We start from the raw sequence: 26,459 nt of genomic DNA, 5'->3' as shown, positions 1-26,459 counted from the left end.
AGGGCTAGACTGCAAGACTCAGTCATATGATTTGGCAATTCCCTCACGTGTAGTCTCTCTATACTCAATTAAATGATCTTTAGATTTTCTAAGTGTTGTATAAACATCATCTGATATTTGCAGGCTCTTCTTAACATATGGAAACAAATATTATCATTCTCACTGAATGCTTTGGGTAACACACAAATATAAAGTAACTTTTCCCCAGCAGAAGAATCCAACAGGAATGCACATTGAGAACCCCAAACCTGTATGTGGGCTGTTATTTGTTAAACACAAACTTTCATGGTGACTCAGCTGCACATTGTTATTGTGGGCAGATCCATAGTTTTATCAAATGAGAAAATTCCTTATGAACAAAATACCCCACCCTGGTAAATAACTGCAAGACATTTTTAATTTTTAGGATTTGAAGTCCTAAAAGATGAGTGTGGAAATCTTTATGAACATGTTCTCATGGAATTACAGTGAAACCACATGGAAGATTTAGCAGATAACATAATACAAACACTTATGCAGGATGGTGAAAAGTAGTGAAGAAAAGCAGCAAATAATCCAATTGAAAAGGATTTGGGGAAAACTGAATTTTTGGTGCTATAATTATAAAAATAATTTCCATAGAAACAGGTAATGAAATGTGTGAATGCATAGCTTAAAAATGTAAACCAGAGATGCTAGTTTGATTCCAAACCAGACACTTCTAATTTGCAATGAAAGATTAAAACTCAACAGCTGTTATAAATCTGTTATACCACAGTATGAGACAGTACTAAAACGGCATTAAATATTTGTAAATAACCAATGGGAACATAATATGCCATTACAAAAGAACATATTTTTAATCATTAACACTTGTTTGCCTAGCATACCTGACTATGAGGTGCCATTATTTGAGTTTTTCATTCATCCTGTACCAGTCAGTACCAGGAATACATTAATGGGGTTGTGACACAAAGTTATCACATCTCAGCAGCATAAGAGGCTATGTATATATAGTTTCACCTTGGAGAAACTTCTACTAGCTGCCAGCCCCCTCTTCCATGCAAGACCTGTGTCAACATACACATAAAAACCTTTGAAAAATTAAACATCCTCCAAACAAAAAAATCCAAACAATCAACAAAACCAAACCACTAGTTACAAGTTCCTATCAGCACTAGTTTCTCAAAGTTACACACTCCCAATGTTTACAAGTGTTAGTTCCTAAGCACAATGTTTATGTTTTTATATATCAAAGGATCAGTTTGGCTAGATATTTTTCATTCTTTCACTAGATGGCAATATTGCATTACATTCTAGCATATAAGTAATGTTTAAATAAACAAGGCACAAAAAAAAGCCAGGTAAACTACATCCGTGCATTGAAAAGATGCTAAGGGATCATTTAATTAAAAATTAACTTCAATATCTTGTATTTCCACAAATTCTCTCACCAAGAATACCGCTTCTCTTTGATAAACCATGCCCAAGTTCTTTAACTGTGTAATGATAATGATAGTAACACTACCTTTACCGGTTCCCATTGAGAAGGATTGCCACTTCCTATTTCTGTATACATGACAACTAAAGGGAAACTGAATTCTAAGTGAAAAAACACTTCAAGTTATTAATTCAAAATCATTACCGCAGTTTCTTCATGACTCCTGCTTATGTGGTGGCATTGTTAGGGATCCTTACCACAGGACCTCTCTAATCCATACAGCTTGCTGAATTTTCCCCTACCCTCAACCATAAATCAGATGGAATTAATTCTCCTGATCCTCGGTTTAAAAATGTGCTTGTTTGCACTATTTTTTTGTATCTTTACAGCAAGAAATAAGCGAAGCAGGAAATATTAGATGAGGCAGAACAATAATTTAATGGTTAAAGGGAAGGAAAATGCATTTCAAGAAGAAGAATGAGAAAGTTGCAGTGACAGGACCTGCTTCTGAGGTGTGTTCTAAACATTAATTGGACCAGGAAACAGAACCTCAGTCAAGCCAGCATGCTCAGGTCATTAGGCAAAAGATTTTTTTTTTATTTTTTTTTTCCAGACTCACTAGCTATATACGCTCAACAAGAAGGATTGAAAGAGTTTGATTTCAGATGACTGAACACCCATATGCTTCAGGCATATTTCTGGTTGGTAGGAAATCAGGTATTTAAGATTCAGTTTTTGAGAGCTGTTAAGAACTAGTGCTAGTGAACACAACCTGCAGCGTCTTGAGAAATTGTTTTAATGATAACCTTATTTTCCTTACACAAAGCTACTCTTCTCCACTGGAAAACATTTACAGGTTGGCAAATTAAAGAAGTATTAAAATCGGTTCCCTACCTACTGGGCCACTGGCTATCAGAAGGACTTGATAATTCTCTCTTTGGCTTTTAAAAATCATCTCGTGTGATCTGGACAGGATTGACTGCTGGTGTTCCAGCTGTAACATTTACCGTAATAAGATACCTAACTTTTTACAGGGAGGGGAGCACTTCCTCAGAATTAACAGAAGCTTATTAGAAACAACAACCCAAGATAAATATGCCCGAGGGAGATGTAGGTAAGCGATAGCCAGTTAATTCCAGTAGGCATCCAAGAACTTACAGTCCAGCATTGACTTACTAATGACTATACATGTAACGGCTGTAAACCAAGGCAATAAACCTTGTATTAGAGCTTATTATAAGCTATTCATTTCCTGACTGAACCAGAGGATCATTATACTCTAACAGAGATGATAATTTCAGATGTGAATCTTTTAGGACTGTAAGTAACTCCTTCTAGATACATATCATTGAAAGCAACCTGTCATTATAACAGGCAACTGGATCATATAACCCATTTCACATCTTTTATTGACCTTTCCTCCTATTCAAGTCTTAGATAATCACTGCTTTCAAGATATTTACTGTAATTTAAAATTCTGATTTACAAGCTAAAATAGGGTGGTCTTGTTTCTTTTTCGAAAACTAGTATGGACAATTTCAAATAGGAGAGCCTACAAATTGTAATCTTTCTAATCCATGAACAATCTCACCTGCCTTCATTATAACATTTAAAATACACCACCAAAATTACAACATATAGTCAAACTCTTGCTTTGAGGAAAAATTTGTTATCCCAATAATTTAAAGTTGTTTATACAACTACCACACTCCTCTAGGAAAACAGAGGATATTTTTGAAAGAGCCATAATGCAATTCCATTTCAGTCAAAAAAGAAAATCTGCGTTATTTGACATTCTTGATTTCCTCATAGCCTGGGACTTGTATAGATCAATACAGAAAAAAACAAAACAAAACAAAACAAAACCCTGAAAAGTTAGCAGAAGAAGGTTATACCTTCAAAGAAATCTTCTCCAAGTCATCCATCCTAGTTTTCAAAAATCCCATCAAATGTACATTTATCCCTTTCTCCCTGTAACCAACAAAATTTCCTTTCCTGTTCTTACTACTTTTCTTTCAGGTGTGGCCTAACAATTAGTCTCGACTTACATTTAACTTTGGAATATGCTGGTTTAACTCCATATAAAATTCAACGGAGAACTGTTTATGCTGGAGATGTCTAGGGTTGTTTTTAGCATTTCTTTTTTCCCCTCTCCAGTTACATCCGTTGGTACAATAGAAGACAGTGGCTTTGCCTACAAACCTTGTCCTACTAAAGATCCTTTGTAACAGCAAAATACCACTGCTATCTTTCCCTAGGAAGTGATACAGTGAAAATTCATGGAAATAGAATGTATTTAATGTAGTTCCTAACTGCCTTATGCAATAACATCATCCATTTGACCACAGACCAACACAAAGGTAATTGGATTTTTGCTCTCACTAATTCCAGTGAAAGGCTGTAGAACCTTACTACTAATCAATTAGAAACATCTTTTGGCTTCTAGTGAGATTTTGTATATGGACAATCCACTTTCTTTTTTCATCAGTAACATTTATTCTCAGCCTATGCAGTATTCAGGAAAAGCAGTCATATCTTACAAGGCTAAAGAAATCATTGGTTTCTAGACTATTTGCATGAGATTGCTCCATTCCATTTTATATATGTTGCAGTTCACATTCATCTGTACTGAACATGGGAGACAAGTTATATAAACTGTGTTCAAGGTCCTCTCTGCACTTGCTGTGCAATGAAATAAATTTTTCCGTATTTCTGGTAAGAATACTTTAACTAGTGTATTATGTGGATGTGAAGCCATATTAAAGAAACAATGTTGAAATAAAAATTGTTAGGAACTACTTGTTTGCCACGGTGACCTCGGGCATATTATCTACTACTGGATTATACCTCTGTGACAAGCTCCAAGAAAAAGCACAGCAAATAGTTGTACCATTCCAGAAATAGTTCAATGACTATATTCTGGTTTAAGGTTCTAATGTATCACCACATCAGTTTCAGTCATGGAGGGTTATTTCATTCTAACACATTTATTTTCCTCACTGCTTCCTATTTTCTTATGGGACAGAGAGAGAAGAGAGAAAAAAAAAAAAAAGTCCTGAATTTAAAAGCTAAGCATGTTTTGCTCTTTTGGAGAGGTGAGAAGAAGGTGAGGTTAAGGAGAAAGCTTAATGTATCATTTTTAGTATTCTATTTGAATAAAATTTAAATTAGATAAGATGTATACCAGAGTATTTTTGAAGTGCAAGATGCAAGATACTATTGAACTTCTCTAAATTGGTAATAGAATAACAAAGGACAAATGCAACCTCATTTAAAACCATATTTAGTATGCAAATCACTAATAAGGAGGGTTTGCAAAAACTCTGATGCAAATTGTGTATCAATTTAAAGGGTAGTCAAAGGAAAAATGGTTTGGGTTTTAAGTACTTTAAAGCCTTTTACCAAACTTAGACATGCTATTTATTATAGCTATATAACATAATCTTTACACCTACAAGTGCTTTTAGTGAATACTGAAAATGTTTTCTGCGTATCAAACATTTACACATCAAATACAAATGGTGAATGGGCATTCTGGTCGCAATATACATCAAGAGAGCACTGCAAAACTGTGACGGCAGCCTCATTATTTCAGAATCCTGACTTGTGGCTCAGAAGACTAGAGGAACTGAGAATGCACCCGACAACTTATATTGTTATATATGGATATTTGGTTTTAGTAAGTTACAGTAATTCAAAGCAGGCTCTAAGCAGGGTTCTCAAACATGTCTTGTTAGCTGTAAATAAATAGAAGGTAATAGACCAAACATGCATCTTGCTGATGTAAAAGTATGCTAATATTCTCTGGAGAGACTATAGTGACCAGGTGGCTGAGGTGCAATCTGATAGCAGTTCTTTTTCCTCTGCTCCAGGATGTAAGGGCCAACTGCTCTTCTTCTGGACAGTGCCACCACCAATTACACTGCAAGGTACAGTTTTATGCACACTCTTATAGGCAAATGAAAAACTGATGTGAAAACTTCACATTTCAAAGAACAGTCAAACTACAATCTCAAGACTTAAATTTAACAATTACCTGTCAGAAGATAACTAAAAAGGTTTATGAGAACTCTCTGTAATCCACAGGGTGGGGGTGGGCACACACATGCAAGGGAATTTTTTTTTTTTTTAAAAAAAAGAATCACATTGCAGTCATCTGATCCCATGACATTTCTTTCATTTAAGGTCAAAACCTCATTATTTCAATATAATGAAATCTGAAACTAGACATTAGTTTCGATTTGCCTCTAACCTAAAATTCAGCTTGGAACATAAAATGAAGTCACAGCTTAATAGCTGTGCCTCATATAAATGCCAGAAAACATGGATGACCAGGGAAGCAAATACCATGTCTGATTTTAATAAAATACTCAGATAATATTTGTTAGATTCGGAATTGAGTTTGATTTATTCTAGCGAGTTCAACACTGTTTCCCTACCAAACATTAGTTCCTTTACTACAGTGATAACTGCCACTCACAGTCTTTACAAGCTTTATGTGTGCACTGAACCTTCAAGGATTTTTCTCAAGACAGAAAATATTGTATCATATTCTTTTTCTCATTAGAGAAATCACTACAAAATAATTACTTTTTATTGCAATTTAAGATTAGATTAATCAGTCTTAGATCTCAAACTACATATTTGATTTTAATTGTATTTGGCTGATCTGTAGATCGAGATCCATATAGCTGGAACTTCAGGGTTTCCTTCACATATTTATCTGTCACTGAATCAGGATATAAAATTATAATTTCTCAGGAAATATGGTCTATACACACACATACACAAATGTAAGAGAAACTTAGAGATATAATATTAACCATTTCCAGTAATAGATATGATTATTTAACTACTTCAAATAGCAATGAAGTATAAATTAATGTATTTCTTAATGTCACTGTACTTAGTTACTAACTGCCACTCGACTGGCTGCACATGAGAACATGAGCCAGATAGGACAGTGACAAAAGAAATGAGCTTTTATTTTTTTTTTTTTTATGTCAACTGAGGAGGATGTAAGCATTTAGGAAGAATTTATGCAACTCTGAGGCCATCTGAGAAATATGTACTTATTATAAACCAAACCAAAAGACCCACACCATACAACCCTACTTGTGGCAATTTGGGTTTTTTTTTTGTTTTTTTTTTTAAAGTTAAGCAACTTTTTGGTGCATCCAGTCGACATTTGCATTCTTTCCCATAGAGAAATAAGAATTTCTGCAGGAGTGTAATGAATATAATGTATCTCCTGATCTTTTAAAGCCTTTATTGACAAAATATTTAAATAATGCTTCAAGCAGCAGCTTTTTTGTGTGCTAAGATTGACTTCTTCAGCCTATGTATTCAATTAATTTACTAGTGGCAAAGGGATGATTCAAGAAACCATCAACTACTCTTAAATAACCCCCAGAGTCCTCACTGTTCCTTCACTCCTCAGTCTTTGGCTGATAGTGTCATCCCAGTCCATGCTGTTCCTGCATATTGCCAGCCTCATAAAAAGGCTTCAGACAGTCACTATGTTCCTAAACTCCCTGGGAAGGAATGGTATAGAAGAACAAATGGAGCCAAGGAGACAGAGTTCACAAATTAAATTAACAGGTATTTTAAAGCAGCAATGTAATTATGTATTATGGAACTTCAAAGCTCAATACTTCCCACTCTCCTACAAAATATATTTAATGTTAAAAAAAGTCAGGGAGATCTAATCCCAACTCTGCTAGATTTTAAATAACCTACTGATGTAGGATGACTAAGGCATTTCAGTGTCTGTAGCTAAGTAGTGCAGAAGGGGATTATATCAGCATCACCCGACCAAATACATACCAGTTCCTCATGCTCAGTTACACATTCATGTCTGGTTCAACCCAGGCAGGTTTCATCACTTCTGAGGTAAAATTCTGCACACTCAAAGCTGCACTCCTCTTCTGCCCCCTCCAAATCATAATATTTCTGTTACCACTCCCAACCGCAACTCCTGAATTAGAAATTAATGGGGGACAGGGTAAGATGAAAATAAAGTTTTAACTATGTATTTAGTTGTATTTAGATGTGAAGAGTTTGGGGTGTGAGGTTTTATTTTTAGTATTTCTAGCAGTAGTTAGGTTTTCCAGATGGAAAGATGATGCTACAAAGCACAGCGCATATTTGTCTCCATGAATTTCTGTTGTTATGTCTCAGGCTGAATATTCATTATGAATTGATCGGCGTGTTTTATTGGTATGTCTCACTTACACAGATTGGCTCTGGCTCTTACTGCCTATCAAGATGTTGATTCACCAACTGGTAGACCATTTTATTTATCTTTTTTTTTTTCAGGGCTAACATTTAGGGGAAAAAAGCTTAAAATAAACATGAAAACTAAAAAATAATTGAAATCAGGAAATAAAAGAAAGCCCTTATCAAATATGGGATTCCATTCAATTCTATTCAGTAATTGCAAAGAGGTGCATCATTGTCCAAGCTTGGACTAATCAGTACCCTGCAGTATTGGTATTACCATATTACAGCAAGCACCTCCTATCTTCTTTCCCCAGATATGCTAACAGGAACAATGCTTACTTGTTTCTAAAAAGTCTATTAAGTTAATATCCAAACTGTCCTGCACTATGCTTATAAGCTGCTGCTGTATGTCAGAATGTACACCGAGCCAGTGTGATGAGGCAAAGACGGAAGGATGCTGACTGACAAAGATATCACTCTGTGTTATGCTACTTTTCAGTCAGTGATCTGTGGCCCTTCACTATTTCCAGTGTCAAAGTACAGTCAATTTTACAGAGATCATAAAACACTCGATATTTTGTTACATTTGTCTCTGATTCATATTGACTTGCAAATAAATTCTTCAGTATAGTCAAACCATTTGACATTAGGGACCCACCAAATGAACTTTGGATGGAAACATCCAATTTCAACAGACTTCAGAGGTATCAACCTACCCCAGAATCAGACAGCAGATGAACAGAAATGAAGTATGTCAGACCAGTTGTTCAAGGGAAGCCGTTACAAGTCTGGTCAGAACTAAAAGTTCCATACAAATGTTCAAATTATATCTTTTCCAGAAGGAAAATGAAAATGTTCAGAAAAAACCTGGAGTGAGTTTAGCCCTGTGCCTAGTAAAGTTAGTATCTCACTTTTTGTCATATATCCTAAGACATACCTGTCTGTGCAGGTATCTACTTGACAACCAGCGTACACTCCCATCTGACTGCACTTAACCTGGCCGACTTACATTAGTTCAGCAGACAGCCCCAAACGTCTTTTCTCGGGCATGAGACAAAGAAGTGTTATACAGAATCACTATTCACATTCTTTGAATACAGACAGTTCTCATTTTCACAGAATACAATGAAAAAGCATACAGAGAATATAGCTGATAGCTCCTCTTACAGTACCGGCTAAATACTATGGGCTGAACCCTATTTTACCTAGGGATTAATTAGCAAGATTTTTAATTCATACTGGAGAGCCTTTTCCCATTTGAAGGAAAAGGGTAGGGGCCTCAAATAAATGAGAATGAGATACTTAAAAAGAATTGTGACAGGTCATTTAAGAACTTAAATTTTAGGGACCATTTGTATTTTTTAGTGACATGCACTGAAATTTATTATCCCTTGCAATATGGATAACCTTCCAGGAAAAGAATATGAAACTGATAAAGGGAAGATAAAGGCCGCTGTCAAAAAAATGCCAGTCTCACACTGATGAACTTTGTACTGCAGAATGTATAAATAAAATTAGAGAGAGAGAGTCAATGTACCTTCATAAGGATGAAAGAAATTTTGAATGATAAATTAGAACTGGAAAGCTGCTTCCATGAGAAAATGAGCAGCTCCTTATTTAAGTTTTACCGGTTTCCCGTTCTCACGTACAGGCGCATCCTATCAGGCACATCCTTAAGAGATAGGTCATTGTAAGTGCTCAAAACACTATGTCATTGTTACAGAACTATAAATAAATAATACTTAGATTAGCTTCTCAGACATGCTACTTTAATGCTCTCCTTAAAGAGCATATTTTCACTCTTGGTAACAAAAATTTGAAATTTTGTTTAATTTGTTTCAGCTTAGATTCATATTTCATGTGAGAACTCTGCTAAAATATTTATATAAAATCAGCTTCATGAAACAATAACTAAGATTTTTTAAAATAAATGCTATGATTTGACATTTTATGAGGGAGCAGCACTTGAAAGTGAGGGCAGCAGAAGTTTATGCCCAGAGTGCTAAGATTGCTTGCATGTCCTGCATATAATTCAGGTTTAAGAATTGATTACTATAGCAAACCACAAAAATCCAATATTTAATTTACTTACAAGGAATAAGTCACAAAAACTGATACACTCTGAAAGGACATGTGTCTATTGCACTCACAGACCAATCAACATGTTTGTATGGAAATAAGAATATTTATCACAATAGCGAATGGAATCCTCAGAATATCTGACGGTTCAGTTCTCAAACGTTTGACTGTTCCTAGTTCTATGTATTATCTTGCAATCAAAATCAACACATTCTGTGTTTTGTGATGTCTGTTATACATATTCAGATCCACATGGTCATACACTGTAGTCATTCTAAATTGTACATGCAATTCAGCATATATTAGCAATTGTTTTGTCCTTTTTTTTTTTTAATTACTAAACCAATAATATTTGAAATAATAAAATGTACGATAATTTGTATTTACTATAGACTCATGTCCACATCAAATGAGCAAAGGGGATGGAAAGATTTCTGCTTTTCCTTAAAGAAAGACTAAAGGACAGAAGGCAATTCTAAGACTTGCAAGTGCTGGCACAGCAAATAACCCACATTCACCTGGAAAGCGTGCTTTAGTAATGCGGGACTAACAGTCCAGCCATCCACTTTCTAATAACTGAAATTTTATGAAAATCAGATTGCACACAGTGCAGTGACATTATGGCATCAGCAATACTTCAGCCAGCAATTTTTTGTACTTCTGTTAAAGTGGCGTATTTAAGAAGTGTATTTCACTAAGTGTCAAGATTATGAGGACTACTTCAAATCCCCACTGGGCATATTATTTTGTCAGAGTAGATCTGTGAAATAAATTTCATATTGAAATGTTTGACTAGAGAACCTGCTTAAATAGCATGCTCAAAGACAGCTTTTGGTTTAAAATCTTAGAATCTGATCCTGAAGATGTTCCTTTCATCAGCAGTGATCAATAGTATAAAATGTAAAGAGCAACTCAAGCATTAAAAGGAAATCTGGTGATTTTCCTGAAGTGAGTCTTGCAAATACTTTTAAGCTCTACCTCACTCTCAACCAACACCACTCCTATCTTATTATCTAATTTGGTAGGTCACTCACTTAGGAGCTCCTGGTAGTATAAGTGAGAATGAACCGAACATTTTAGATGCTACTGTACTGGTAGCGTCTATCTGATTTAACACAATATACAAATGTTTCTAACATATTTGTTTCTCATAAGCTAAAAATTAAACAAATATTAAAGCTTCACACATAGAAGTGTTTTGTTTCATGTTTTTTTAAAAAGAAAATATTTTCTTTGATTCTAACTGAAGTTCAGAGCAGCTGAGTTGATTTTATTAAAGATAAAAAGCAACATCCCCAAGACCTTTTAAAAGAGATTGTCTAGACTTTATTTAATAACTGTGAAAATACGATGTCATAAATTAAATATTTTTGTACCTTTTAAGCAACAAAGTAATAATATGGTATAGTGGCCTCATCTAGGAAGTGGTGATGACATTTTAACTTACATCAGTAAATAACTTGGGTTTGCTTCCTGAAGTGCTGACATATCCTTTCAGCACAACTATGAATGCCTTTAGATTTATTTTTTAAAATTTCATTTATTCTACCAGTTAAGGGGCTATTTCCTTACCAGACAGCAACTGGTTCCACATTTTTCATGTAATCTAATTGCAAACGGGTGCTATGTCTCCCCATCCATGCTCTCTTCACAGGAGACAGAAATATGTTCTTATTCCCAGCTACGAGCATTGACTAGTTCAAGATGTATTTATAATTGCTTAATTTGTCTAGTTCAATCCCTGATCTGTCACTAAAGATACTGACTATTACATTAAGGCAAAATAAAACATTAAAAGCATAAACCTGTAACAGAAAAGAAGAACTTGCTTAATGTAAATGACAGTTCAGCCTTAGAAAGGTCTTCGGTATGATCCAAGAGTGCAAGGAGCCTCTTGTATCTTAATAATACTAGATTTTACTGAGGGACAATGCAGTCTTTCAAATATTTTTTTCTCCCATGCCAAAAAAGTTTTCCTTTCTACTAATTTAGTATTGTAGTTATATTTATTGTAACTGGCTGCAAGTTGCCACTACTTAAGCTATCCTGATGACTTAATTTCATTTATCATAAAAGTGAAATTTGGGATTTCACAGAATAAACACTGTTTTGTATCATTTACAGTTAGGAAGGACCAAGAGTTACAGAATAAATTTTCCTAGATGTGTTAGATACATGATAGAGTTTTTGTTTTCCTTTTTTTTAAAAAAAAAAAAAATAGAGGAAGTGAGCTTGCTGGGAAGTTTGTGGGTGTCTTTGGATTAACAATCATGTTGAAAAATCTGTGTTACTAGTTTGAAGATTATTTCCTAGGAGAACAGAAGTATCACATGTATCACTTGTGTCAAGTGACCTCACAGTTTTCCAGCTAAAAGTATTTAATGCGCTAATCAGATATGTTCTTGGGATACTCTGCAAAACTGAAAGTAAATATTCACTGCTAGATTCGTGCGTGCGTGCATATATGTGTGTGTGTATTCACTGCTAATTGTGTGTGTGTGTGTTTTCTCTAAGACTTCAATTTCATGTAGATTTATCCACAGGATCTCAGGCAATTATCTTCCCCCAGTTTATCTGTACTAAAGATTATGTAAAAACATTAAATAATAAAAAATATCTCTGTAGCTAAAATACAGGTATAAAGGCTTTTTTTTTTTTTTTTTTTTTTTTTTTTTTTACACACACAGTCTGCTCTGGAGGAGAACATACAGAATCACTATCAGAACTGTGACTTGTTGCTTCAACATAAGTTCCAAGCAATGAGGTGTTCACCAGGACATGAATACCTGGTGTCAACTCAATTAGACATATGACAAACTTTTAACAGTGTTAGGGAAAACAAGTTTTGACTACTTTATTCGTTTTTTGATTGGCAGAAATAGCTGCACAAGTAACATTTCACTAATGCTTCCATTATGCACCTGAAAATAAAATAAATTGTGCACAGCAATGTTTTAAAATTGGGTGAACCCAATCACATAATTCTGGGAACATAATTTCTGGATAGTTGAGAAGATTCTCACTAGATAGGTAGACATAAAAATTTAATACCTTGCAGCACTTGTTTCTGCACAGAAGAAAAAATCAGAACCTGCTGTAGCTAAATATGGGATACGTTTGTAATAATACGACTACTATACCATCACTTTAAATGTCAGTATTGATATTCAGCATGATTTCCTATGTATGATGGCTCAAGTCAATTATAATGACAGATAGCATCCTACTGGCTTATCTGATTACCTCTGACCTTTTAACAGCTGCAGAAAGCCAAAACAGCCTGAAAGAAGAACTCATGCATATATGACACAAAGCTGGAATTTCATATCTGAGCCACAGTCAAGAACACACTGAATGTCAGCAGATTTCTGACAAAGCCTATAGCAAATAATTTCTTGGATGGTTTGGCACCACAACAGCCTGTCATTTATTATAGCCGAGTACTGACAGGAGACATAAACTTGATTAATTTTATATCAATACATGATATAAAAGTCATTACAACACATAGTTCATTTTAAAAACTTGGAATCCGCTGCCCAAAGTAACCATTCATTTTGATTATTATTTCTTTTATCAGAAGCTTGGTTAGATGATTTAAGGCATCATGGGCTTCACGTGGAAACAAAAATCAATATTAAGTGCAATTGTGTATATTCAAAACTAAAGCACATAGTTTTTGAACAACAGATTTCTAACTAACTACTCAGAGAAGCCTCTCACTGCTCTGGTGTCCTTGCTCATTCCTCCTCAAAGATAACTAGTCAAGTGTTAATCTGATAACTAGTCAAAATCTCATCTTCATATTGCTAACCCCCCCCCATAACTACCTAATTCAAAGCCTGTTACTTATAGGAATTAACAAACTCAATCTCAAATATTCCCCTCTGTTTTTAACAATACGAGTAAAAAGGTAGAAGTAGAATGAAATAAAGTGTGGTTTATTTTGTATTTCCCATATAATACTATCTTCAGTATCTAAGCACTTGGAAGTCGCAGCAGTATGTTGACGTGTATATTTATAACAGACCTTATCGTTACACCTTAGCATTATATGACAAGAATCAGAGAACATACTCATTTTCTGAGGTAAGGAAGCTTTACAGCCCCAATGCATCCCCATCACCCATGCTCCCAGTCATTGTCCTGCAAAAGCCATCCAAAATGAAGCTATATCTGCTTCTGATAACAGGCTGGTATTAATTTAAATTATTTTTGTAACCTTAAATTAATTTTCATGGAATTCTTCTTCAAACTGTAATATAAGTTAGAAACTGTTTTAAATCCTCTCAACTCACTACCAGAAATAGAATGATAGAATAGCACTTCTACAGTTCCACAATTAACACGAAATCTCAGCCATACTTGAGCAAACACCACAATTGCAATTATCTTTATCCAGACCACAGTTTCAGCCTTAGAAATCAGTGATACCATAAGTTACCTCTATTGGGAGTAAATGAAGAGAACAAACAGTACAATACAACTCAGTAGTTATCTTGCTTGACAAATTTTAATGAAAAACAAAAAATAGAATCAACTTATAAAATTTATGAACAACTGCATTTGTAATATCTGTCTAACTGGAAACAATAAACAGAAAATTAAAACATCTAGAGTTTTTGGAAGGAGAATGTTTTTCTCTATACAAGAACTATTGCAAAAGAATTTTAATGCAGACTGTTGCAAACACCATACTAAGAAGGCAGAAACCTTTAGGGCCTGTCAACACTTCTGGCAAATTTAACTATCCCAAAAGTAGACAATTTTTTGATGCTATGGAAAAGTTAAGGAAGTGCACAAGGTTTATGTTGAATTTTTGAGTGGGAGATGGAAGAGGGGAAAGGGCAGATGCTGTGCTTCTCCATCATCTGTGGTAACGAGCCTCAGTGTGATGGACAGCACATCTGACATCATCTGTCCAATGTGTACGTCTGTTCTAGGAGAGGAAAGTCAGAGCAAGAAGGTGGGGTTGCCTACAGCTTGATGCAAAAGACTGTTGAAAGGAGGAAGCCTCAAAAGGTAAGTGGGGAAAAAAAAAAAAAAAAAAAAAAAAAAAGAAGGCCTCCCCCTTGGGTTCACAGAGGGCTGTGCAGCACAAGCCAGAAAGCCACTGAGCTGAGTTTGAGCTAAGGACAAGGGTCTTTCCAAGGACGGGGATAAAGCAGGGTTCAAAACCTTTTTACTTATATTTTATCTTACCAACTGACTTCTAGTTGCCCCCAAAATTAATTATGCTAGTTCATACTCTAAAATGAAAGCTGTTATTTCTTAGTTGCTCGCTTTAATTTAAAAATGTTTCTGATCTCTTCGGGAGCTCATTTTAAAAAAGGGTCTGCCCAGGTCCTCTTAAAGGTCCCATCACACTCACACATCGTGATCTTGCCCTCAGTAGCACCAGCTGCGCATTTCCTAGGGCTCTGGCGACCCAAGTGCATTATCATTCCCTTACTCTGAGGACTCTGCCCTGACCTACAATGTTCTCACAGTAAAAATAATGGCACCTGATTCAATGGAACAGGGACCTTCTCTCCAATGAGTTTCAGAAAACTAAATATTTAAGAGATGAAAGAATGCAATTAGGATAGTAATACATATCAAACAATGTTAATAACCTTTATAAGCAGAGAGAATACCCAGTTTATTCAGCTATCATAAAACAAATATTAAACATACTCTGGGAAAAAGACATGTTATTTCAGTTCAGAAAAGTAATTAAAAAGTGAACAGAATGGCTTGGCAGCTGCACAATAATCCCCTCCAATATCTCAAACAGCCCATACTGGTACAAGATGCTCCACCCAGCATTACTAGATAGGAATATTGCTGCAATCATTGGAATGCATCCAATTTACTTGAGGTGTTTCTACTACAGAGGAATCAAAAGAGTAATAATAAAAGTTTCAAGTGAAAATTTGAAATATTACACCTAAAACCAGTAAGTGAGAAGAATGTGCCAGAACTGATTACTGTGTTCCTTCAACAAGCAACACAAGAATGTACTGATACCAATGACCCAATGAAGTCAATACATGTCTGCAAGAGTACAGCAGTCTCTCCTCTGAAATATGCTACAGGAAAGGACTGCTATTTGTAAAGCTCTGTATACATGCCTAAACATCTGTTACAACAGAAAAGTCAATTAATGTGCAATCCAAACCTTGCTTTGGAGTATTATGTGCATGCAGAATAAAGTCAGTAGCAGTAAGAGCATGCTATTTCCTTGAAGAGTGGAGAAAATGAGGATGGTTTAATCAATACTATGACAATTTAAGTTTTGCTATCCTACTAGTCAACTCAGTAAACATTTATTGTGCGGGAAGGTAATGTATTGGAAACAGGGTAATCAGAGGAGAAAAGATCAGTTAGTGGCTTCCTAGGAAGCCAATCCTATTGCACATTTCAAGAGATGCTTTACAAAAGAAATGCTCCTTGAAGGCTTGGCTATCAGGTATCTTATATAGCACACTTTGTATGCTTATGTTTACCTCAGAGCTTCAATTTAAAGCCCTCGGGGTTTCAAGACAAAAGAACACTTTCCCCTCCATTCTGTGTATGTGCTTACCCTATTCTCAAGTAAATGCCTAACAACTGGGTGTTTTACCAGTCTTTTTACAAAAATGGAAGGTGGAGAGAAGACAGACCAGATCACAGTGGTATCACAGTGCAGCTGACTGCTTCTGTACTTCAGGCAAGGTGCAGCCAACTGACACGGTCTGACAACTAACTTGCCAGAAAGAGGAAAGCTTTACATTTGCCGTGTTGCAGTGCACTTTGTACCAGACAAACCCCATGTACTTAGGAGCCAAACTTCTGTATTAAACAATTTTTATGAAAAATTTGGGATCCAGTCATCTTTTCAGGACAGCTGAAACACTGAGTTGAGCACAAAAGTTTTGAACTGCAATACCAAGGCCTGCCAGCTGCATATTCACATCAAAAGCAGAGGAGTGCAAAATGGGCCAAATCCTAAAACTATATGTAAGGCAGGAAACAGAAAATGGGTCCTAAAGTGCCTAAACTAACCTCATCCTCATTAATAAACTGGTCTTAGCTGCATATAAACTCTCTAAACTTCCACAGAAGATACCTTCTCTTGTTCTTTTAAACCAGAAACCACAAGCTTTGTGAAAAATATTAAGATTATTTTTCAAATTCAGATGGTGATACTTTACAGTAAGTGGACTTTATTTAATGCTCAATTAAATTTTAATTGCTTGGTGACACTATTCATAATCATCAAACTAGCTAATGTTTATTAATAGCCATTTCTGATAAGAGTATAACACCTCTGATCTCTATGTGAATTTGAGAAAACAAAAATAAATTGGATATAGTTGCCATCTGAACAATCACATTAAACACATCTCCCTCGCTTTAATGCTCAGGTAAATATAAGATATTTGATAGTTTAAACCAAATGAAGTACATGTAACATACTGCAGAAATTAGGGTAGTAACATCTCACAGGACCTGAAATCATTGACATAGCATTAGTGGGGTTGCAGACAGCCTCACCTTAGTGGCTGCTATCTCAGGACTTAAGTCATCAGATACACAGGATTTCAGTTCCCCTATAGAAGAACAGAGATCAGTGTTCACTGTACTATTTCTCTTTCCAGCACACCCTTTTAACTTTTTTAATCATATATGTACTTACTCAAATGATTCCTTGCAATATAAATGAAAGTTTGATTTTTACAGAGACCTAGTTATTTCATCATACTTTTCCCCATTCTTGTTCCTATCCTAAGATGAGTGTAGAGAAATTTAAGAAATAAGGATAATAAAAATTGATAATAGGAGAAAAATATTGGAACTTACTTCAGTGCAAATGCTATAAATCATCAAGCAATTACTACCTCACAGTAACTTCTTAATGTTATCAGACACCTTAACATTCCATCTTAAATTAACAAAGTTATTCTGACAGCCAGACATTTTAATGCTCACCTCACTATAAGCAGTATTTCCTCATACATTTCTCTCACAGCAAACCCAAATCCTCCAAAATAACTTCTTTCCTTGCTGTCCTCCGGGCATTAGGTTTTCACAGCAGCTGCTTCTAATTGGTAGTTTGACGCTAACTGAGGGGAAGTAATTAAGCCCTTCATCATTCCCTCTTGACCTCCTGCCTTGTAGGTCATGTATTTCCCACTACGGGGATCAGGCACTACTAGAAAACCAGAATATAGTGTATAAACATTTGAAACATGGATTCAGTATGTGGACATAATCAACATAGAAAACTCAGGCTACTGCCACACGGAACAAGTTTAACTCTAGGCAATAAGAGTGGGATGGGTTTTTTTTTCACTTTTTCATTTTGGTCAGGGGGACTGAGGTGTTGACCTTCCTGTCTTCTACTATCAGAACCTTACAGAAAGCTAATTGTGGCTTTGAGCAATTCAGTTCCTCCAGGAGTTTATATATTTATACTGGATAGGTATGAGAGGAGGTCATGAATTGTTCTCTGGAGAAAAAAACATAGAACTCAACAGAGTAGCAAGAGGAAACCCTAAGGAAAGTCTTTTTCTGTCACCAGTTTTTCACGTTTCACAAACATCAGCTGCTCTATTCATTCTAATGCATAACTTTGTCAGGAGCAGGTTGTTTTGGGGGTTTTTTCCATTCCTATTTCACCACCTAGATGTGCAACAAGTCTAATACTTAGTTATCCAGAAGTCTGCTTTCTGATTGTGCTCTCCTCTGACTCTACCACATTTAGTAAGAGGGTCCCTACAGAGACCACCGCATGCAGCTGTCTGAAGTGACACAAGCATGTGCTTTCTTATTCTGATGCCCTAAACAGTGTGTACTGCTTGTATCACCTTAAACCAATTCACATGGGGGTCTCCAAGTGCAGATTAACAGGACTAGAACAATGCAGGGCAAGAACATAGAAGTCAGATGGCTGTAAAACAATCTGTTTGGCAGCTGAAAGGGGAAAGTCCATGCCTCTGCCCACAGCACATACGTACTTTAATGCATAAACAGTTAACCGTGATTGTACTTTTCATCCCTATGGTATGGTACAATAGCAGCCTAGAACATTATAATAAGGATAAATTTCCTGTTAGAATCCTTTTCTATGTCCTTTTCTGAGGCATGTTTTCTCTGGTCCTTCTAGTAATTAAAATAATCCTTCTCATGTTCTACTGTGAGCACCCTTTCTTCAGTTTTAATTACTGGCTTTATATCACTTCCAAAATGCAGAATTATTTTTTATGCAATATTTTATGTAATATTTTATGTAATAAATTAATTATTTCATGAAATTCACATCTAACCCAGTAAATAATCTTCAAACTTTTCTAGAATTTATTTGGTAAAGTTTCCTTATGAAATCATATTCTTATCTCTTTTTGCCATACATACTGTGAACACTTAATTTTATACATTTGAGCAATCTCACTTGTATAAAATATACTTCTTATGCATTATTTATACCACCATATAGATAAGTGTCAACATGAAATTATCATCCAAATGTTCATTCCCAAATGTAATGTCTTCATTGTTTAGTATGTGCTAATTCTCTTAAAATTGCCTCTTTAATAATTAAAAGTTTTAAAAAACTTATTATTTTCCTTGGCATGCAAGAAATCATGGCCTTGAACATAGCATGCTAGTCAGGAGACTGGACTCTGTGTCATGAGGAATTAGAGAGTCACTGTCCTCTCGGATGCAAACCCGGGTAAGAGCTCTGAAAGGTGCACTGGACTGGAGATGCAGAGGGAGGCACAGGACTAAACAATTCACCAGGAAGCCTACCTGCTGTGCTGACTAGACATATCTTAAATAGTTGTTGCATTAGCTTGATTAAAACACACAAGCTGCAAAGGGAATGGAAATGCCTGAGTCCTTGTTTTCAGCTGACTTGACTGGGAGTTACCTCCATGCCCCTGGAGTACATTAATACCTTGGAGGCTTTAATACCTAAGATACTGTCACACAAACTCAACAGCACGTAACACAGTTCCCAGCTATATTTAATTAGTAAAGCAAGTATATCTTTTTTCCATTCTGTTAATACATTATGATTGAATACTTGTCAACCTACAACACATTTCCAAGAGTGACTAAAGGTTATTGTAACAGAACAGCAAGTTATATGATAGTCTTCCATAGAGCTTGTTAACATTATCAGAATTACTGGTGAACAGGAAAAGTTATCCCTTGGGTATAGGATAAAGAAGTGTAAAATGCTATTACCTTCCTTTTGGTAGCTCTTTCAATAAAGCTGTTTTTAAATAAAGTCAAGAAAATGACACAGCTCTTTTCAGTTTTCCTGTGAAGTAGTTACAGCTCTACATCCTTTACTTTCATGTAATTTCAAGTGAAAATTAACCAGTATTAAATATTGATTGCTTTTCTCTATCATTAGACTTGATAAACTAAACATCTATACTGTCCAAAACAGCATGTTTTTATTCAGAAAGATGCTATCAGTATCATCAGTTATTACAAGGGCTATTTTATATACAGTTTATGAAAATTGTAAATACCAGATTATTTTCCAATCCAGCATCTTTCTGTAAATTTTTAGAATGAAATAACAGTTTACTCTTTTTAAAAATTAAGAATTAAGTCTGTAGGTGGCACTGTTTCTCTTCAGGAGAAAAGAAAATCACTCACAATGAGATCGAGAGTCCAATACATCCCAGTGAAATTGTTGAATTTGTGCACGGAACACAGCTCTTAAGGAACGTAATTAAACTAAACATATGTATGTTATACACTTTAAATCTACTAATACAGTCTCTCTATATAGTATAGGATATGCCATACCATTTCCATTTGGACTGCAAGTAATCTAAGAATTTGAAGATCAAGGATCTTCAACAGATTTACATAGATTAAGGTTTAATAAATTAATGACTTTAACAAGCTTAAGTGACAAAAAGTAGTTTAAAAAATAAAAAACAGTGTAGAAATCGGCAAGCAATACCTAACTAAATCCCACACGATGGTTCATGCAGGTAGCTTGATTTAGGGTACGCCATATAGTTTAGCATATTTCTATTGTCTTGGCATGTCATTCCAGTACGCATTCATCCTTACCTCAGACCAGATTTTGTATAGTAAAGGTAATTGGAAGTTTAATAGCATTTTTTGACTCTCATAATGCAGAACTGTAGATGTAACAAAGCATCTGATAAGGGGATTCTGATGTATTTAGTGTTGGTACTGGCAAGTGCCTATCAGAAATGTATGTCTAGATTTCTGCTTGGTGACAACACAAGTGAAGTCCAAGTGATCAGCCTTAATCTTGAAACTGCTATACATCTGAAACTGCAGAACTGTGCGTTAATTTGCTGTTTTACAGCATGTAAATAGGACAGAATAACCTTTTTACTGAGGAACAGATAAACTATTGCTACTTATAAAGCCTTTCTACGTCTTCACAAGAACAAAAGACATTAAAAAAGACACACTTCTAACAACAGATGTGCTAATTCCACTGTAGTCCAATAAAATATGAAGGACATAGGTGAAATATGCTCACCTTTATTTTGTCATTGCTCTGTGATAGCACTGGACACTTGAGACAGAGTTATCACAAGCCTCCCCATTCCAGGAAACAGTAGCCTCAAACTCCCAAACTTTGACACTCCTCATGTTCTTGGTCTGAAATTTAAATCATAGTCTTAGTCACAACCAGCATTTTGAAACAGCAGTAGAGACCTCTTCAGAAAAATACTATTTATAAACATACTGTACTTTCATAGAATCGAAGAGTCATGGAATGGAAGGGACCTTAAAGATCATCTAGTCTCAATCCCCCTGCCATGGGCAGGGCCACCTTCCACTAGCCCAGGTTGCCCAAAGCCCCGTCCAACCTGGCCTTGAACCCTTCCAGGGAGGGGGCAGCCACAGCTTCTCTGGGCAGCCTGTGCCAGGGCCTCACCACCCTCACAATGAATAATTTCCTCCTTTTATCTAAATCTCCCATCTTTGAGTTTAAAACCGTTACCCCTCGTCCTATCCCAACACCCCCTATCAAAGTCCCTCCCCCCTTTCCTGTAGCCCCTTCAAGTACTGGGAGGCCGCTCTAAGCTCTCCCTGGAGCCTTCTCTTCTCCAGACTGAACACCCCTAACTCTCTCACAGGGGAGGTGCTCCAGCCCCCCAATCATCTTTGTGGCCTCCTCTGGACCTGCCTGAGCAGGTTCACGTCCTTATATGTTGGGAAGCCCAGAGCTGAACGCAGTACTCATTAAATGATTAAACACAATCTACTGCATATAAAAACCCGAACAAGCAATATGTGACAATATGTACGGGGTCCTAAAAACATTTCTGAGAATTCAGGAAACCTTCGTTTCAATGCTACATGTAAAAAGATTTATTGGCATGCATATATCATACTCAGAAGCACATGGTTCCATGAGATGGGACTTACAAATCTGGAGATGATACGGCAGGTCATTAGACATGGGAGGCAAAAAGTGCTATCGATCAGTAGAATTAATATTTATTTACTTCAAAAGCAGTCAAAATCTCACCCACACTTTAAAACAAATAATATTTACATATTTTTTTTTACTTCTCTGTGTTATAAAAGATGTCACATAAATGTGCCTGTATTGTAAAAGTCCATTTCTTATAAGAATTGAATTCTGTATTACAAGAATTATATCTTCATTATGTGGAAGAGCTCAACACTTTTTATAACCTATCACTAAAACCTTATAGCATCTATATAAGTAATAAATTCACTACATTTTGTAATTTTGAAAATAGATAGGGCAATTTCTCTACCATCAGGTACTGGACAAGCTAAGTCCTAGGAGATTTAATCTTCATTCCCATTCTCTGGCAACAAGACCTCAGAACATAAATAACCATTTCTATATATAAATACAAATATTTTTGCTTTAAGTTTTCCTCTCCATCATTCTTCTGTTCCTTTCGCAAGGTGTTTATATGTGGTTTACATGAAAGAAAACAGGTTTCTGCATATTAAAATAGAGACTTACTGTGGATTTGTATAACTTAAGCAGTTCAAACTTCAGGCAGAAACTTAGATATGTGTTTTTAAATTATCCAAAAGAAAACCATGTTCTTCTTGATGTCACAAAAGCATCACTCAGCAAATGCAAAATTAGATAAATAGAAACAGCAGCAGCAGCAGAAAAGGAGTGTTAGCCTCTGGGGAAATTAAAGGAAACGTGCTATTCTCTAGCTGCACAAATCCTCATTAAAGACACTGAAAAATGTGTTTAAGGACATGTCTCAGTCTGCTACTTTTTCAATGTCTATCTCTTGCCTGCTGCTGTTGTTTTTCTAGAGGCCCCAGTGAAAAGTATCCTACAGTTTATAATGCTTTGGGGCCATTTCCTCCCTGGTTCCACTCCTGAGTGAGTAATTCTGTTTCAATAGCTGCTGTGAATAAGATTCCATTTTTACACATTTCATTTCCCTGGTTTTGTGAGTAACCACTAAAGAAAAGGAGAGCAGAGTAACAAAGGTAGGAGAATGGGAACCTTCACTCTCATTGTTCAGTAAGGACAGGGAAAAAAACAGAAACAAGCCCCAGCCATTCCAGCAAGAACCTCCTGTTAGATCATTTACATCTTGTTACAGTTCCACGATACAATATTTTTTGCAATTAGTAAATTTGCAAAGGACCTTTCCCCAAATCTCTCGTGCCATACTGAGACTAGTGCATTGCACAAACCCTTCATCTGATCTAGGCCTGAAGGAGCTGATCAGACAGCCAACAGTGCTTCACTCACCATTTCACAGCCAGACTCTCCTTTCTGCAGCCTTCGTGGGCCTAGACAGTGGCAACTCTGTCCCTCTGGACTTACTGGGCAATCTGCTAACCCCACACCTGTAAGATAAAGCGAAAACAAAGATTATTTTGACTACACAAACACAACAGGTAAATATTTTGTATAGATAGAATCAAACCTTCATGTAACAAAGAAATCAGTTTCAAATGTAAAAAAAAAAGGCAAGTAAAAGCATTTCAATACTATTGTGCTTTCATCAAGTAGGAAAGGTCTCAAACTTTCTTAACAGCTGTTTTAGTTTTGTTTCTTGATGCAGTTTATTGAGTGAATGCGTTCTGAGAGCTTTAAATTGAGATTTATTTGTCCTTTTGCTAATCATGAATCAACCTTCTTTTAGATCAATTAACTAAATCACTTTGGAGGCAGCTCAATGCATTCTTTATGGATGAAAACCTTTGTTCTTTATCGCCCATAATATCTCTCCACCCCAGTAAATACAATTAATAACCTTCTTGTTCACTAGTGTTTGTAACTTTCAGTGTTTCACAGCAATTCATTTCTTATGACTTGCTAACAAAAATAGATTTGAGTAAAACATCAATATTAATATCTGCTTACGTTCTCCCTTCTGTTCTTTCAAAAGTACTTAGTTTTCACAAAGAACTTTATAATGGTATTACTCATGTCACTATAAAACCTCAATGATTTTTTTAAAAAACTCTTTACAATTTAAAATATGTTACTGCTGCAGTACGAGTGGTTCTTTTTTCACATGTAGCATACATAAAACCAAAATAAATTTCAAGTTTCCACTCTGAAATTCCCAACTAGAAAACCTATTTAATTACAGTATTTATTAGCACAGGAAAGTATCTGGTCCTAATTTCTTCCGCAGTTTCAGCAGGACAGGGCCTTTGATATATTACATTTCCTGTAATAGTACCTATATCCTTCCTTTCGTTAAAAATCATCCTGAGATGATAATTATTCTAGCTGAGGGCCAGGCATTCAATAACAGCTGAGACAAACCACGGCCTGCCAAGAATCGGACTGCTTTGCTCAGAGTGCATTTGAGTCAATTTATGTATAATGAAACAGGCCAAGGGCTCTCTGGCCATCTCAAAATGGGATCCAGCAGCCCCATGATCCGTGCTGTCATGTTAGCTCAGTTTTGAACTTGTATCTGAGCCCAAATCCCTCATTGCACATACTGTGTTGATTTGTACTTGAGTTTGGCTCTGGGAGGGAGCCAGCCCGGCCCTGGCAAGGAAGCTGTGACTGTTAATGAGGGTGGCTCACTGTCCTGCCCCGCTGGCCCACCTGCCTGACAGATAACTCTGTAGGCCGTGCCTCCCAAAACGCAGCATCTGTCGTTTCCTCCGGGTCCTGAGTGACCTGCCCCGCGCCATTCCCAGCATTTCTGTACGATATTGGGCACAGCCGAGCCCCTGTCCTGCTGTGGGGAGCCTCGCTGGCCCCGGCCGCTCCGGCAGCTGCTCGGAGGGGGCCCGGTGCCTTGGCGGTGTCACACAGAGCCGGGTCCTGCAGCTCGGCCAGGCCCAACGGCTGCTGTGTGTACAGGCAGCACGGCAGGCAGGGGGCCGAGGGCTGAGTTTCTTAGTTTATCAAGGCTCTCGGCCTTTTTTTTTTTTTTTTGAGGCTCGGTTTGCAGCATGTCAGAAATGAAGCCGCTGACAGTTGAAGATAGAGGCACATTTCTCAGCGACAGACACTCCAGAAAGCCTCACTCACCCTATAACACCTTCAGCAAAACTCCAGGCAGCAGGTGCTGACGCTGTCAGGAACATGTGTGAGGTCTGCAGCTGATGTGAAGGTTGTGTTGGGTCTAGGGGGGCGGTTTTGGAGGGGTGGGGGGGCTGCAGGCTGCCTCCCGCCAAGGCTTCTGTGAGGGGAGGTCGGGGCTGCCCCGCGCCGGTCAGCGCCGGCTCCAGCCCTGTTGGGATTCAAGAGGACTTTCTGTGAGAGAATGGGCACGTGAGCAATCCTGCATGACAACAAGACTGATAAGAGCCTCAGCCAAGCAAAAATGCAATAAGGATGCGACCCTGAATGAGGGGGGAAAAACTCGACGAGACAAACACCCCCCGGGAGGGGTTGGGACGGAAGAGGAAGTTCCTCAAGGCAGGGAGCCTGGCAAGGCTGATGTGGCACTTTTTATCCAGTCATAAGAAGGTTTAAAGCGTGGGCTAACTGTCCAATCTTGAGGACTTGTACTGCATGTTACTCACGTGTGCAGGAGAACAGTATAAAAGGGCTTTCTTAGTTGTAATAAACGGGCATTGCTTGATCACATTGGTCGTGTGCGTGCTCAGCTCTCCCGCGCAGCCCGCTCTGCAAGGGCGGCCCCGCGCCCAGGCCGGCCTGCAGCAGTGAGGCTGGTGCCATCTGGGAAAATGCATTTGAGGAAGGACAAAACGCTGCCTGTCATCGAGGTGTGAGGGAAAAAGTGTGAGAAACGGCCCTGGCAACAGCAAAGCCAGGGGAGAAGGAGGTGCTCCGGGCCTGGAGCAGAGGTTGCCCTGCAGGCCATGAGGCAGCCGAGGAGCAGATGTTTCCCTGCATGGAGGGGACTTTTTTTTTCCTGTGATAGTCATTGGTAAGTGATCTCCTTGGATTTATCTTTACCCACAAGCTTTTTCATGGTATTTTCTCCCTCTGTGCTGGTGAGCAGTGGGAAAGCAGCTGGGTGGGCATCTGGCAGCTGGACAAGGACAACTCACCACAAAGGAGAATATAAAATTCACAATATGCTTGTTCTATCATGAAGGATGATCAGGAGTCTAAGAGTATATGGTGCAAAAGGCTCTCTGCCTTGACATGACCAAGGCCTGCTGGCTGGAGTGACAGTGGTACCCTCTACACCATCATCAAACAGGGGTGATGGAGCATCTCTCCCTGGTACAGGTGCCATTTTCACCAGTGCAGATGCCTCCCAGAGATCCTTCACTCATCAGGACAGCACACTTGTGCAGTAAA

Source organism: Athene noctua, chromosome 11 (assembly GCF_965140245.1).
Source record: "Athene noctua chromosome 11, bAthNoc1.hap1.1, whole genome shotgun sequence".
Classification (NCBI taxonomy): domain Eukaryota; kingdom Metazoa; phylum Chordata; class Aves; order Strigiformes; family Strigidae; genus Athene; species Athene noctua.
Note: the sequence above shows the minus strand (reverse complement) of the source record.